This window comes from Manis javanica, chromosome 8 (assembly GCF_040802235.1).
Source record: "Manis javanica isolate MJ-LG chromosome 8, MJ_LKY, whole genome shotgun sequence".
Classification (NCBI taxonomy): Eukaryota; Metazoa; Chordata; class Mammalia; order Pholidota; family Manidae; genus Manis; species Manis javanica.
Window position 1 is genome coordinate 119,177,391 of NC_133163.1, and position 12,286 is coordinate 119,189,676.

The 12,286-nt window shown below is 38.4% G+C and overlaps 1 protein-coding gene across 15 annotated transcripts in view; it reads left to right on the plus strand.

Annotated features, from left to right (window-relative positions):
* LRRC49 (leucine rich repeat containing 49) overlaps positions 1 to 12,286 on the plus strand; it is a 201,467-nt gene that overhangs the window by 83,747 nt on the left and 105,434 nt on the right. Inside the window, exon 1 of one of the 15 annotated variants that reach the window (XM_073212109.1) lies at positions 185 to 228. The exons of 13 other annotated variants lie outside the window; for them this stretch is intronic. The gene's annotated coding sequence lies outside the window, so the exon portion shown is untranslated. Of the gene's footprint in view, positions 1 to 184; positions 229 to 2,111; positions 2,131 to 12,286 lie in introns of those variants that run through there. One more of the 15 variants, XM_073212112.1, reaches the window with a different exon arrangement.

Below are 12,286 nucleotides of genomic sequence, written 5' to 3' on the forward strand. Positions count from 1 at the left end.
AAGGAATGCTGTTTCAACTTCTCTAATAAAATAACCTCTTTCGATAATTATAGTATGACTGAAAGTCACCAGATACCAAGCTTTGGGAAGTGGGTTTTCCTTTATCATCATCCTCCAGGGCAAGATTATCCTCAGGCTACTTTTAAAACTTTATTAAAATGGTTCATAATTTTATCTTTTTCAGGAAGTCATTCTCTTTGCATTTTTCTCAAGCCAAATTTCAGCTTGGTAAGTCACACTGTGTGAATTATATATTCAGTAAAGAATCTATTTCTATTCAGGAAAGTCAGAGAAACTGACTGCCCTGCAGTGTTCTCCTTGAGTACTAATTGATAGTTTAAGGAGGAAATTATTTAGCTGACCTTCAGAATATGTTGATATTTGTTATGAACCCAGTTGTTACAAAGTATTCATATTGTTGAGATATAGGGCTTTACTCTTGTACTTTCCAAGATTGGAGCTGTTGCTTATGTCATTTTGACTTGAAGGAAATTAGTTTCCTTAGTTAATAGTATCCAGCAAGCTGTTAGAATGCCTTCACTTTTTTTCCTTTGTGGCTCAAGTTAACAGATACTAACAGTATACAAATCTTAGTAACTGAATAAAACAAAGGAAATCATCTATTGACAGATCTTTTCTTGCCACATACTAAGAAAGCTTTAAATTTAAGAAATGACCATATACTTACAGAGGAAATTTTATTATTGTACCTATTTAGCTTTATAACTGCTCTTAGAGACCTAATGGCTGACTTGTAATTCACCTTCAGACAAACATTTAATTGCATTTTTCTAACCATGGTGGGTATCATCTAAAGAGAACCTACAAAGAAAAAAAAAGTAAAAACAGGAACTTTTTTTCATCTACTGCTGTTTTACTCCTTTGTAAAATCCTCAGAGTAGGCGTAGTCCCTTAGTGTCTGACAGTCAAGCCTAGCTGCAGCTTTTGAATTCTTCAAGAAAAAGATAGGTGAAAAGATATGTTTACAACTAATAACAGAGTTGTTCTCCCATTTCAGAAAAATAGACTTTGAAGTAAGAAAAACTTGTTTTATCTTTCTAAGTGTTGACATAATTATTGGATCTAAATTTATTTTATTTAAAACGGAGAACTTCCACTAAAATAATTTTTATGCAATTTTCCATTGAACACCTTATTTCAATATTACAGGTGGCTTTTCCATTTAGAGATAAAAAGTGGAAATTATTCCAAAATACTCTAAAATATAAAAACATTTAAAATAGACTGACTTTATTTTCTTCATTATTTCTAGGACATTCAGTTTGTTAGATGACTGCTGTTTTTCATACTTTGAATTCTAATATAAAGGCTTTAAAATTTTTTCTACACTAAACTAAGGATTACAGTTTAGTTGTTAATTTTCTCTGAGTATTCTAATTTTTGTGGTATAGTCAATGACTTTTTTTGTTAGTTTTAACTACTGATCTCATGCTAGACAGATTACTATTATAGATGGAATATTAACACTGTGATAGTATTGTACCCATTTATCTTTTTAACTCCTCTTAGAGACCTATGGCTGACTTGTATTCACCTTCAGACAAACATTTAATGTCAAGTGGCGGTATCGAACACATTGGAGATTTTCTTCTGATTTGAAGGAACTAATATTACTGTTACTCACAGTAGAGCTTTGAAATTCTAAGATTATCCTATTTATATTCTTTAGATAAGAGAGGATTAGAAACTACTTTTATAGGCCTCATACATCTTTATAGTATTTTGTATAGTTATAAATTTTATAAGTTTTTTGCTTTAAGCTAGCTAGCTCTTTTGCTTTAAGCTATTCTGAAGTGAACAAAATATAAGTTCTTTACATCATCTAATTTGCTAAGTCGCATACAGAATTTAAGGCTGAGAGAAAATGATTTAAGTGACACGAATTGAAGTAAAAGGCTTCATTCAGATGCATTGTCAGGGGGAGTGCCTGAAAACCCGGTGACCTCCCCAGCTGCGGCAAGGTCGGAGCTGTTGCAGGATACTGGAAGGTCAGGGGTGTGATCTTACCGCACAGCTTTGCAGTTCTACCACAGGCAGCAGTTTCTGACTTTAACCACCACCGGTGTCCGGGAATTGTTCCTTTTTTCCTGCCTCTTGCTTGAGAACTCAGTGAGTATCAGAACCGTATTTTCTGAGGACTGTATCTGCAAGCTTTGTGATTTATTGAAGAGTCAGAATTCACAGGGCAGAGGTGGTAGATAGTAAAAAAAGAAAGAACAGGCGACAAAGGTACAAGGTAGTAGGGAAGCTGGGGACCCTCTATCACATTTGTTTTATTCCTTTCGCATTAACTTTGTAGGCGAGAAAGGCAGAAAAATATCTGTTGGATAACAATTACTTTTTATTACTATTACATGCCTTATTTTACTATCCTCTTTATTTCTATCAGCATCTACAGTTATTTAAAGCATCAATTCTATAGGTACAACAGTACGTACAAATGCTGTCGTTATGAAAGAACTTCACAGAAAGTTTTCCAGATACTCTTATTATAATCATAAACTTTCACTTTCATTAGTATAAAGGTGATTTATTCGTGTATATAGATGTGTGAGTTTTTCTAAAAGGAGGGATTCTTGAACGAAAATTAAACTAAGGTCTTGGGAACAGACTGTTTGCACACCTAGTCTCAGTTTGGGTTCGCACATACATAGTTGAGAGGCTGATAGCTATTCATGGAAGTGAATTAATATTTTTAAAAAAATTGGTTCACTGAAGGCCCTTTTGGGTTTTCTAATGTTCTAAAGGTTCTAGAAGTTGCAGGAAATTAGTTGCATATTACCAAGAAGAATTTTAAGTCTTAAAATTGCTCATGATTAAATATTCTGTTAGTAGTTGTTTCTAGATTCAGAATTGAAAACGTATGATAAATTGAGAACAATATGAATTTTATGATTTCTTTTTGGTTTTGTTCTATAAATGCAAGGGAATCCAAAGTATATTCAAAAATAAACCTACAGTATAAGTAGATTAAATCCAAAGTACACTTAAAAATAAACTTAAGGTATATAAGTACTTCTAGTGTTATTCCTTATAATTATATTTCAGAAAATACTTCCAGAAGGTGTTTGAAGTAAACCATAAAAGTCCCCTATACAGTGAACATCAAATATTTAAAACAAAGGTAAATGAACAGATAATGAAATGACTGAACAAATTGATTAGGTGATTTCAGGAGAAAAGCAAGCTCAAAATTAATCATGCCCAAATCCCAAATGTGTACTTCTACCTGCAGAAGTTTCAAGCTTGATCTACTAAAGAAACTTTTGTTCACTCTTTTTGATTCAATCCAAACCCCAAACATGGATAATTACTTTTTCTACTATCTGTGCACTAAGTAGCTCTCAGTACTATAATATTTGTTTTTATATATGTCCAGTGAGGCCATGTTTAACTTATTTTAGTATCTGTCACATTTCACACATAGTAAGCATGAAATTCTTAATTGTTTTCATTAATGAATAAATAAAGCCAAAGCTTAAAGTTGATGTTTTTCAGTATTCATAGATAATTATTAACAACCCTATTCGGTATCTTATGAGGATTCTGTTTGCAGCCATTTTATCATGGCTGTCCCCCCCCCCCCCACCTCCCTGCTAAAAAGGAAGTAACGGAAGCCACATTAAGATTATTTTATGGTAGAGTTGGAGTATTAGTAACACCTGTCCCAAGATCTCCTGCCCATAAGCTCTCTTCAATTAAAATTTTGGTGGCATACTTTCTGAACATTTGAGTAGATTCAGAATTTCTTACTGGAGGAGAACTGAGAGTTTGCGTTCAGTAGTTTTAAAGTTATCTGATGCAAAGATAAAATAGCCCTCTGAGAGCAAAGTTATCTCAGTGATTTTCATACATATATATGTAGGAACTGTTTTAAGGTCCTTCTTTACTAATTCCAACATCTGTATCATCTCTGGGACTATTTCTAGTGACTTTTTTTTTCTCTTTGATATTTCTCTTTTACATTTTCCTGCTTCCTCACATGTCTGGAAATTTTTTATTTCATTCTGGACATTGTGGATATTATGTTGTTGAGAATCTAGGTTTTGTTGTCTTAATTTAAAGATTGTTCAGTTTTGTTTGGTAAGGTAACCTACTGGAGAATCAAGCTGATCCTGTTGAGACTTATTTTAGGCTTCTTAAGGGGAAAGAGTAATGCTTATTTGACAACTAGAGTAATATGTTTTTATATGTATATTTATTTTTCCTGACAGTAAACAAGATTTCTGAGTCAAGTCAAAGGCAGACTGATTATTTACCTGCAGAATATCTTGCATTGGTGTTCCATGCTCCATTTTCCCCCATGGGATTATGTGTTGAGGGCAGCTGTCACCTCCATGTATAGGGTAGGAGGTTATTCTAGCACATGAGAGGAACCCAAAATTATTAGTCTCACAGCTTGTATACTCTGCTGCATCTCCTCTTCTTGAGAGAGAGAAAGAGAAAACTGGTAGATGTACAATTCTTGTAAAAAAGATGTACAATTCTTGAGAAAGGGAAGTCTCCTTGGTCAATTACCCTTCAGAATGTAAGCAAATGGGTACAGGTTTTATCACCCTTTGAAATGTAAACATATAGCTCTGGGATATAAATTTCTATATCATTCCAGAGGTCTTTATGTATACAATCACCCTTTAACAAAAGTGCCAATTTTTGTTGCTCAGAAAGCCTTGAACATACAGATACATGAGCATCTTCACATTGTTTCCTGACATTGAGTAGCCCTACATATAAAGCATAGCTTTTCTGGAGCCTCAACTATATAATCTGAGTGTTCAGTGAGGTCTCTTCACCCTGTCTGGTTGGAGTTTCAATGTCCAACAGCTCTGTATAGCCTGCTGTCCCCCTACTCTTTTCACCGCACAGCCTCTCAATAGTTACATTTTGCTAGGCTTCCTAGAGTCTTACCCTATATTGGTACATCCTAATATTCAGACAAATACTTAAAAGACCCCATGCAGATTTTTAGAGTTTCTCCTTTGCATAGCTCCCTCTTCTCCACTACCCCTACCCCTAAATTCTAGCAGCCTCAGCAGATCCAAACTTGACCTCTGTTTCATCTACTGAGTGAGACTTCTCTTCTCATTTTGACTCCACTTCCCTGTGCTCTGATGTTGGAAGTGCCTCCAGGCAGAAAACCAAGATAAATGTGGCTTTCATGTATTTCTTTTCTCCAAGGATCATGGCCCGCTTTATCTGTTGTTTAATGCTTGCTTCATATATTTTGTCCAGTTTCATAGTTGTTTGCATTGAGAGAGCGAGTCTGATATTTTCATCATCAGAATCACAAGTTCTTTCTACTAAATTTTCGCATTATTTTGGTATATATCATCCTTGTCATCTATCTGTCTGGTTACTTAAGGGAAATGAATTCTCTTTAAATCAACAATACTGTATATATGTATTTAAGAACCAATAATTTAATCTAATCCTGAATTGGTAGATGTACAATTCTTGTAAAAAGCCTTCCTGATATTTAAAGTGAACAGTTTAGAAATAGGCTAAAAATATATTCTTTAGATTCTGTAAATTCCACTCTAGTATCATGGTATTTGTCTAGAAAACTCCATGCTCTGTCTTTATTACTTTATCTCCCTATAGAAAAGGCTTCAAAAACTATGATTTAGCATATTCTAGTATTTGTTGAAGAATTCTGGCTGGTGAAAGCTGTCATTGAGCACAGCTATTTGTCATGGGTCAGAGTGAAAAGGGAACACACCGTAAGTTATGGGGACACTTTTGCATGTGCGCACACAATAAATATGTCTACAAATAATCACTTTTGAGTCCATGTCTGAGATTATAGGATCATGTCATTTTCAAGAGAAAAATATTCTTTTCTATTTGTGATGGAAAAATACATATATTCTAAAAGCTGTGTTAAAATATTTAGGAATAAATTAATAAGGATTGTATATTTCTATAGAAGCTGCTAACTTTTAATGTTTAAATTGATAATCATACCCTTTCTCTTCTGCTCTAAGTTTTGAATCGGTTGAAAAATACAGGAATCAGACAAATGGAACACAAAATAGCAGAATGTGGTTTATATATATATATATATATATATATACCTACATTCAGGCTTCCTAACACATCTCTCCTGAATTGGATTTTTGACTCTCACTGGTAGAGGGACTGGATAACAGTATTACTTCTCTCAGAGATGTGGAGCTGAAAACAGCATTCCCATCGCAGAGGCCGGTGGCTTGAAGTAAAAGTAAGAGAGCCCAGCATTATTATGTAAACACTTCTCCTTTGGAGAGGTATCTTTTAGGAATTGCATGTGTGAATGAGTTGTTAGAAGGCTTGAATTAGTTGCTATCTTAGTTTTTATTATTAAATAACTTTTGTGAAGGGCTGAAAGTAACTTGGTAGGGAAGGAAAATTATTGCCCGATCTTAGAAGTCACTGGACTTTGGTTAAAAGAGGAAGGCATTTTCCCCTTTAAAAAATCTTGCTTACATCCACTTAAGGAAGTTGGGAGTTGGAATTCTCTATAAATAAGCAAGATGCTTCTGGACTCTTGCCTTAAGGAGAAGGAATCAGTTTGACTTGTTTGCTCTGAGCACTAAAAAGATTTCACAGAGAATTATGTACTCGAAGATACCTTAAAGGGTAGTTCAAACCTGTAGCCTAGTCTTTGGGATTTGTTGTTTGATAAAACTTCGTTCTTATGACTTAAGAAGAAATTGACAATGTCAGGTGTAGACCAGACGTTAGAGACCATAGTTTTTAGTTTAGGTATCTCTTGTACTGAGTAAATCTGTAAACAAGAGTAATAATATGTTCTACTAGTTCCTTTGATCTTGTCTTTGGGACTTACTTTTTTTCATTTCAGGGGTATTGGCTTATAATTTTCCAAAATGACCTAATTTGAGGGATTATGAGAGCGATATCAGTTTTTCATAGCTGCATGGGGTTCAGGATTTAGGATTATTTTAGGGATATCCGGAGGATGGTAGCTAAAAACTGATCCTTTTCCTTCTTTACCATTTCATTAAAATAGCTTCTCCATTCTCTTTCATCTAAGAATTTAAAAAAATTTCCCAGTTGTTCATTTAAGAACACTGGTTATGCTTCTCTGTATGTAAAACACCAGATAAATGACAGAAGATAAATAAGTGGCTTCTCAAGCCTTAACCTGGACCCACTGGATCCAAATGGCCATTTTTAAAAGATCCCAGGCAGTTCAAATGTACATCACAGTCTGGGCGGCACTGCTGCAGCGGATCCTGACTGCGCTTATGTAGGTCAAGTGCCCAGACGGGCCTCCTCACTCTGGCCAGGGGCACGTAGGGCTCACCGAAAGCTCAAGCCTGGGGCATGTGTGTTCCCCATCCCCTAGGACAATGCGGGTGGGATCCGTTTGTGGGTCGGGTTTACTACAGGAGAGAAGTGTTCTGCTGCTAGGGGAAGGGAAGCTGAGCAGAGAGGTAATAGATATCCAATAAATTTATTTCTTCTTTCACACTTTGCTCACATTAATGTTCGGGCTAGCTGTTCACCAGCCCTTCACTTTGGGTCATTTTGTCCCATTTCCTGTGTACGAATGTGTGCGTGTGTGTTTGCATTCATTCTACTCCCAATCTCCCTCACCTCATGCCATCTGGCTGCTTGACCTACATATGAGGGAATTTCGCTTCTTCCACAGCGTGGTTCTTCCATTCCCTCTCAGGGTCAGATTTCTCAAATATGTACTGGCATGTTACGGTCAAACACACACATCCCTGTGCTGCAGTGTGACTTCCCTGTCTTGCGTTCTTGGTCAGCTCTATGCCTCCTCACTGTCCCTCATTCTATCACTAAGGCTTTAATCTTTAGAGGCATGCCTTTCAAGCTGTGAACTAATTGTTAAAATGCATTTGCACTTACCAGAGGGGGTCATACTTTTAGCCCATCAGGAATTGTAACTCCTAGTAACTAATTTCCACAAAATTTCTATATATAGGGAAAGAGAAGGTTATAATCCTTTACTGTTATTATTTATTTTGATGCTCAAATTTTCCCAGACTTGTCAAGCTGGCTCTTAACAGTCTTTTGATATGTTCTCATCATTGCTTGGGCACTTCTGTACTTTCTGGCACAACAAAATCTTCTAGGTTCATATATTGCAGTCCTGGCTGTGGATCAGCCAGTTTTGATTCCTTTTAGATGAAAATGGTATTTAGAAAGCAAGATTTGAGTGCTAGGTTTGCTCATGGTTACTGGAATATTTGTTTCTAGGCCTTCTCAATGGATAATGTTAGGAAATTGTGTGTGCGTGTGTGTTATACATCTTTATTTATCTTCTGTGTGTATTATAAATTGTGTCTTCATACTGACACCTTCATGTATTCAGACATGAGACTTCCAATTACAATCCAGTAGCACAAGGCCTATTTTGGCCATCCACCATCACCCCTTTCCATATTTATAATTACTTTCTAAGACATTGACTTCCATTATTTATATTTATTTATTTTCTCAATCCTTGAATATACAGAAAGTAGCTTCAGAATTGCGAACCCATGCTTCTGTAGGAGGAGGAAAACTACAAAGCAGAGTTTAATACTCATTTATACTGTGTTGTGTCTTTAGCCTAAAGGTATATAATCAAAGAACTATGTTCAAAAGTTGCTTGGTTAGTTCTCCTCCACTCTTTTTTTTAGCATCATTATGTTATTCGTTTGAACAGCAAGGTTTGTTTCTGTTTGTATTCCATTTTTTGTTGTTCTTTCCCCTCAGCCTTGCTATAATTTGCTATGTTTGTTTTTCAGTCTGTGTAATAATAGCTGTACTATCAGAACTATATGAAAGGAATCACTCAGAGATCTGTCACCTTCCTGTTCCTTCCAGCCCCATCCCTTTCCATTCTGTTTTCACCCAGCCCTGTACAAAACCAGTCTCATAAGTTTCTGGTTTATCCTTCTCATTGTTCCTTTTTGCACAGATTTGCAGCTGCATGTGTACTAGAGAGGAATTCACACGTTTTATTCTAGTACGGTTTTAATTTTAAATTGAACTGTGATCCACCTGGAGGTTATTAATGTGCCTAGTGTGAAGATTGGAGGTAATTTATTTTTTTTCAAATGTCAACTCAGCTGTGCCATTTATTAGAAAGCCCATTTTTGCCCCAGCAATTTGAGATGCTACCTTTAGTATCAACTTGTCTAACTCCATTAAGAAGCTTGTTGGTATTTGTCTTGCCAATGGGTTTCAACCCCGGGCAAATTCATATGGTTTCAGTGAGACTGAGAAATGACAGTGGAACGTTCTTGGGGTAAAAGGGTTTGTTACCTGGCTTGTTCTCTCAGAGACAGGTCGAGAACTAGAATCGCGTCTGCACCCAACAGGCTGCACGTCTGTAGTCCTCCTCCAGCTCTGCCTCCGCCCAGAGCGCTGGGCTGAGCTCTTTATATAGCAGTCAATAATAGCTTATTGCCTATGGGTGTGGAAGCAGGAGCCTAGCAGCAGGCCAGTTACACCGTCAAGTAGTTTAGGTTCATATGAGGATCCTGGCCACAGAAACTTCAACTTTTCCCCACATTCCACCTCTCTAGGATTCTTGCTTCACAATCTACATGCTCTCAGCCTTCCACAGTGGTCCCTGTGTGAAAAAGCTGGAGCATTGTAACAAGATTCCACAACAGCAGCAGAGGATAACAGCAGCATACAGATAATAACAAAAGTTATGGTGCAACAAAATTTTGATACAGGTAACAAAAATTATAATAATCCTTAAGCCTGAGGAGGTTATTTCAGCTATATTCGAAACTAGTTCTACTCAGATGAGTTCATTACCCACACTTGGTAGCAGTACTGATAGGGAGCTCCATGCACCCCAGAAAGTAGCAGTTTTTTTTACTAGGGTGTGTGCTAATCCAGAAAGACGTTAAGGACAATAAGACACATGTTTTAAAACTCCAACATAGGCAAATCTTGTCCATCGGGTAGGATGCATGCAAGAGAGTGCTCCTGTGATAGGACTATGGCAGGAAGTGGGTCCCATCCGTATCTGGTATACCATACATTTACCCCTCTCCCTGTGGGGGCATGCACTGGCCATAATGATAAAACAAAACTCCCTGGTAAGATGCTCCTATCTTCTGGCTGTTTAGGATATACTACTGTGATCTTTGGGGGCCACTCTGCTGTTACTCCAGGAATATACAGGAGACCAACTTCCAGGCCTTGTCCTCAAGGTACAGAAGGGCCAGCCATCATTGGTCCATGTGTCAAAATGTCCAAGGCGATATCCACTCAATGGAGTCTCCAGGGTTTAGTGCAGTTGGTCCTGGCAGCAAGATATTATTCTGGTGGCCGAATCTCGGCTTCAATGGTTGTTACTTGGTTTGTATTTGCAGTTGTACAGGGGAGGCAGCAGTATGTGTTAGCATGTCTGTGGGGTTCAGTGCTGCCTTTCAGGATTTCTCATTTAAGTGGGGCCTCATTTAGCACTGTCCAGAAGCGGACTGACCATCCCCATAGACTACTGGTGTCTGACTTAAGTCTAGATTTTAAGAAACCATTTTATCTCTCTATCGTGCCTGCAGCAATAGGATTGTATGGCACATGAAACTTCCATTTGATTCCTAACTGTTGCACCCATTCTTGTAGTGCATTTCCAGTAAAGTGGGTGCCTTGATCACTCTCAATTACCTGTGATCAGCCATAGGCTGCAAAGAGATGCTCCAGGCCTCTGCTGGTCATCTGTTGGTCTGCAGAACATGTAGGAAAAGCAACCAGAAGTCCAGTAGCTGTGTCCACACAAATCTTGGCATATTGATACCCTTCTGACATGGGCAGAGGCCCAATATGGTCTATCTGCCACCTGATGAAGGGTATCGGCCCCTTAGCTATTGTCCTATGTTGCTGTGGAACTTGGTGCAAGTCCCTTTTAGAGAATACGATGCACTCCTGCCAGGCTCTGCTGATTTCTTCAAAGGTCAAAGACAGCCCCCCTGACAGGCTACAACCCACACTGTCTTTTGCCCTGCATGCAAAAAAAGCTGATATAACTATTGGACCACATCAGAGGCAGGCTTTCCTTCTAGCCAGCATACCTGGGTCAATTCATCTGCTCCACTGTTTCCTGGGAATGTCAGTGGCAAATGATGGGTCACATGATATACTGTAACTGTTTTAGTCTGACCACAGACTCATAAGTCTTGCCACAATTCTTGCCCCTAAAGGGGTTGGTGACCAACCAGCCAGTTGGTACCAGGTTGGTAGCCACAGGGTCAAGCCCCAAAAGACAGCCCAGCTGTCAGTGCACACAGCTACTGGGGAGGACTCCTGGCTGATCACAAGCCACACTGCCCATAACTCTGCCCATTGGCTGTTCTTCCCTTCACCATCTTCCATCCATATTATCTCAGTCTTAGGATGGAAAGCTACAGCCTTGCATTTTGGGGGCTGCCCACGGCTGGAGCAGTCTGTGTACCATGCATCTTTGGGTATGGGGGCTCTTCCCTCCCAATGAGGACTCTCTGCTGCTAAGAGTTCCAAAGTAAATTCTTCCTGCTTTTTACTAGTATAGAGTTCTAAAGTAAATTCTTTACTGCTTTTTCCTCACTGGCCCCAGTAAACAGAGTTCTTCACTCAAGGAACTAGTAAAGAGGGCACTACTTTGCTGTAGGTATGCTTCCCACTTGGCCAATGTTGACATGTGTGCCACACCACTCTGTGGCTTTTGGGTCCAGTCTAATACTCACCCCATGATGGGATAGGGGGTTATTACCTTTATCAGGGCCATTCCAGTGACGGGTTCTATAGCCAGCAAGGCATGATACACAGCAGCTAATTGTTTTTCTATCAAGTAATATCATACCTCTTCTCCTTTCCAGAGTTGTGACCAGAATCCAGTAGGTTGGTGAGTTCCTTTAAGCCGCTGCCAGGGATCCCATGCATAACCGTCTTTGGTCATAGGAACATCCAGCTCCCAGGACCTTGGTGGGTCTGTCACACTCAAGCCTGCATGGCCTTGACTCCCATTTTGCTGTAGTAAAGGCAGATGCACATGTCTCATCCCAGTCCCACCTGATTCAACCCTTTCATACCAAATAGTATAAGGGCTTCAGAATTCGTGCCAAGTGTGGGATAAACACTCTCTAGTAGCCCAAAAAGCCCAAAAATTCTTGTAATACTGCCAGAGTGGTAGGGGTAGGGAAAGCCTGGACCTTGTCTATGACTGCTTCTGGGATAACTTTAGTTTTACCTGACAAGACAACCCCTATGAACTTTACCGACAAACCAGATCCCTTAACCTTGGTGCTGTTCACAG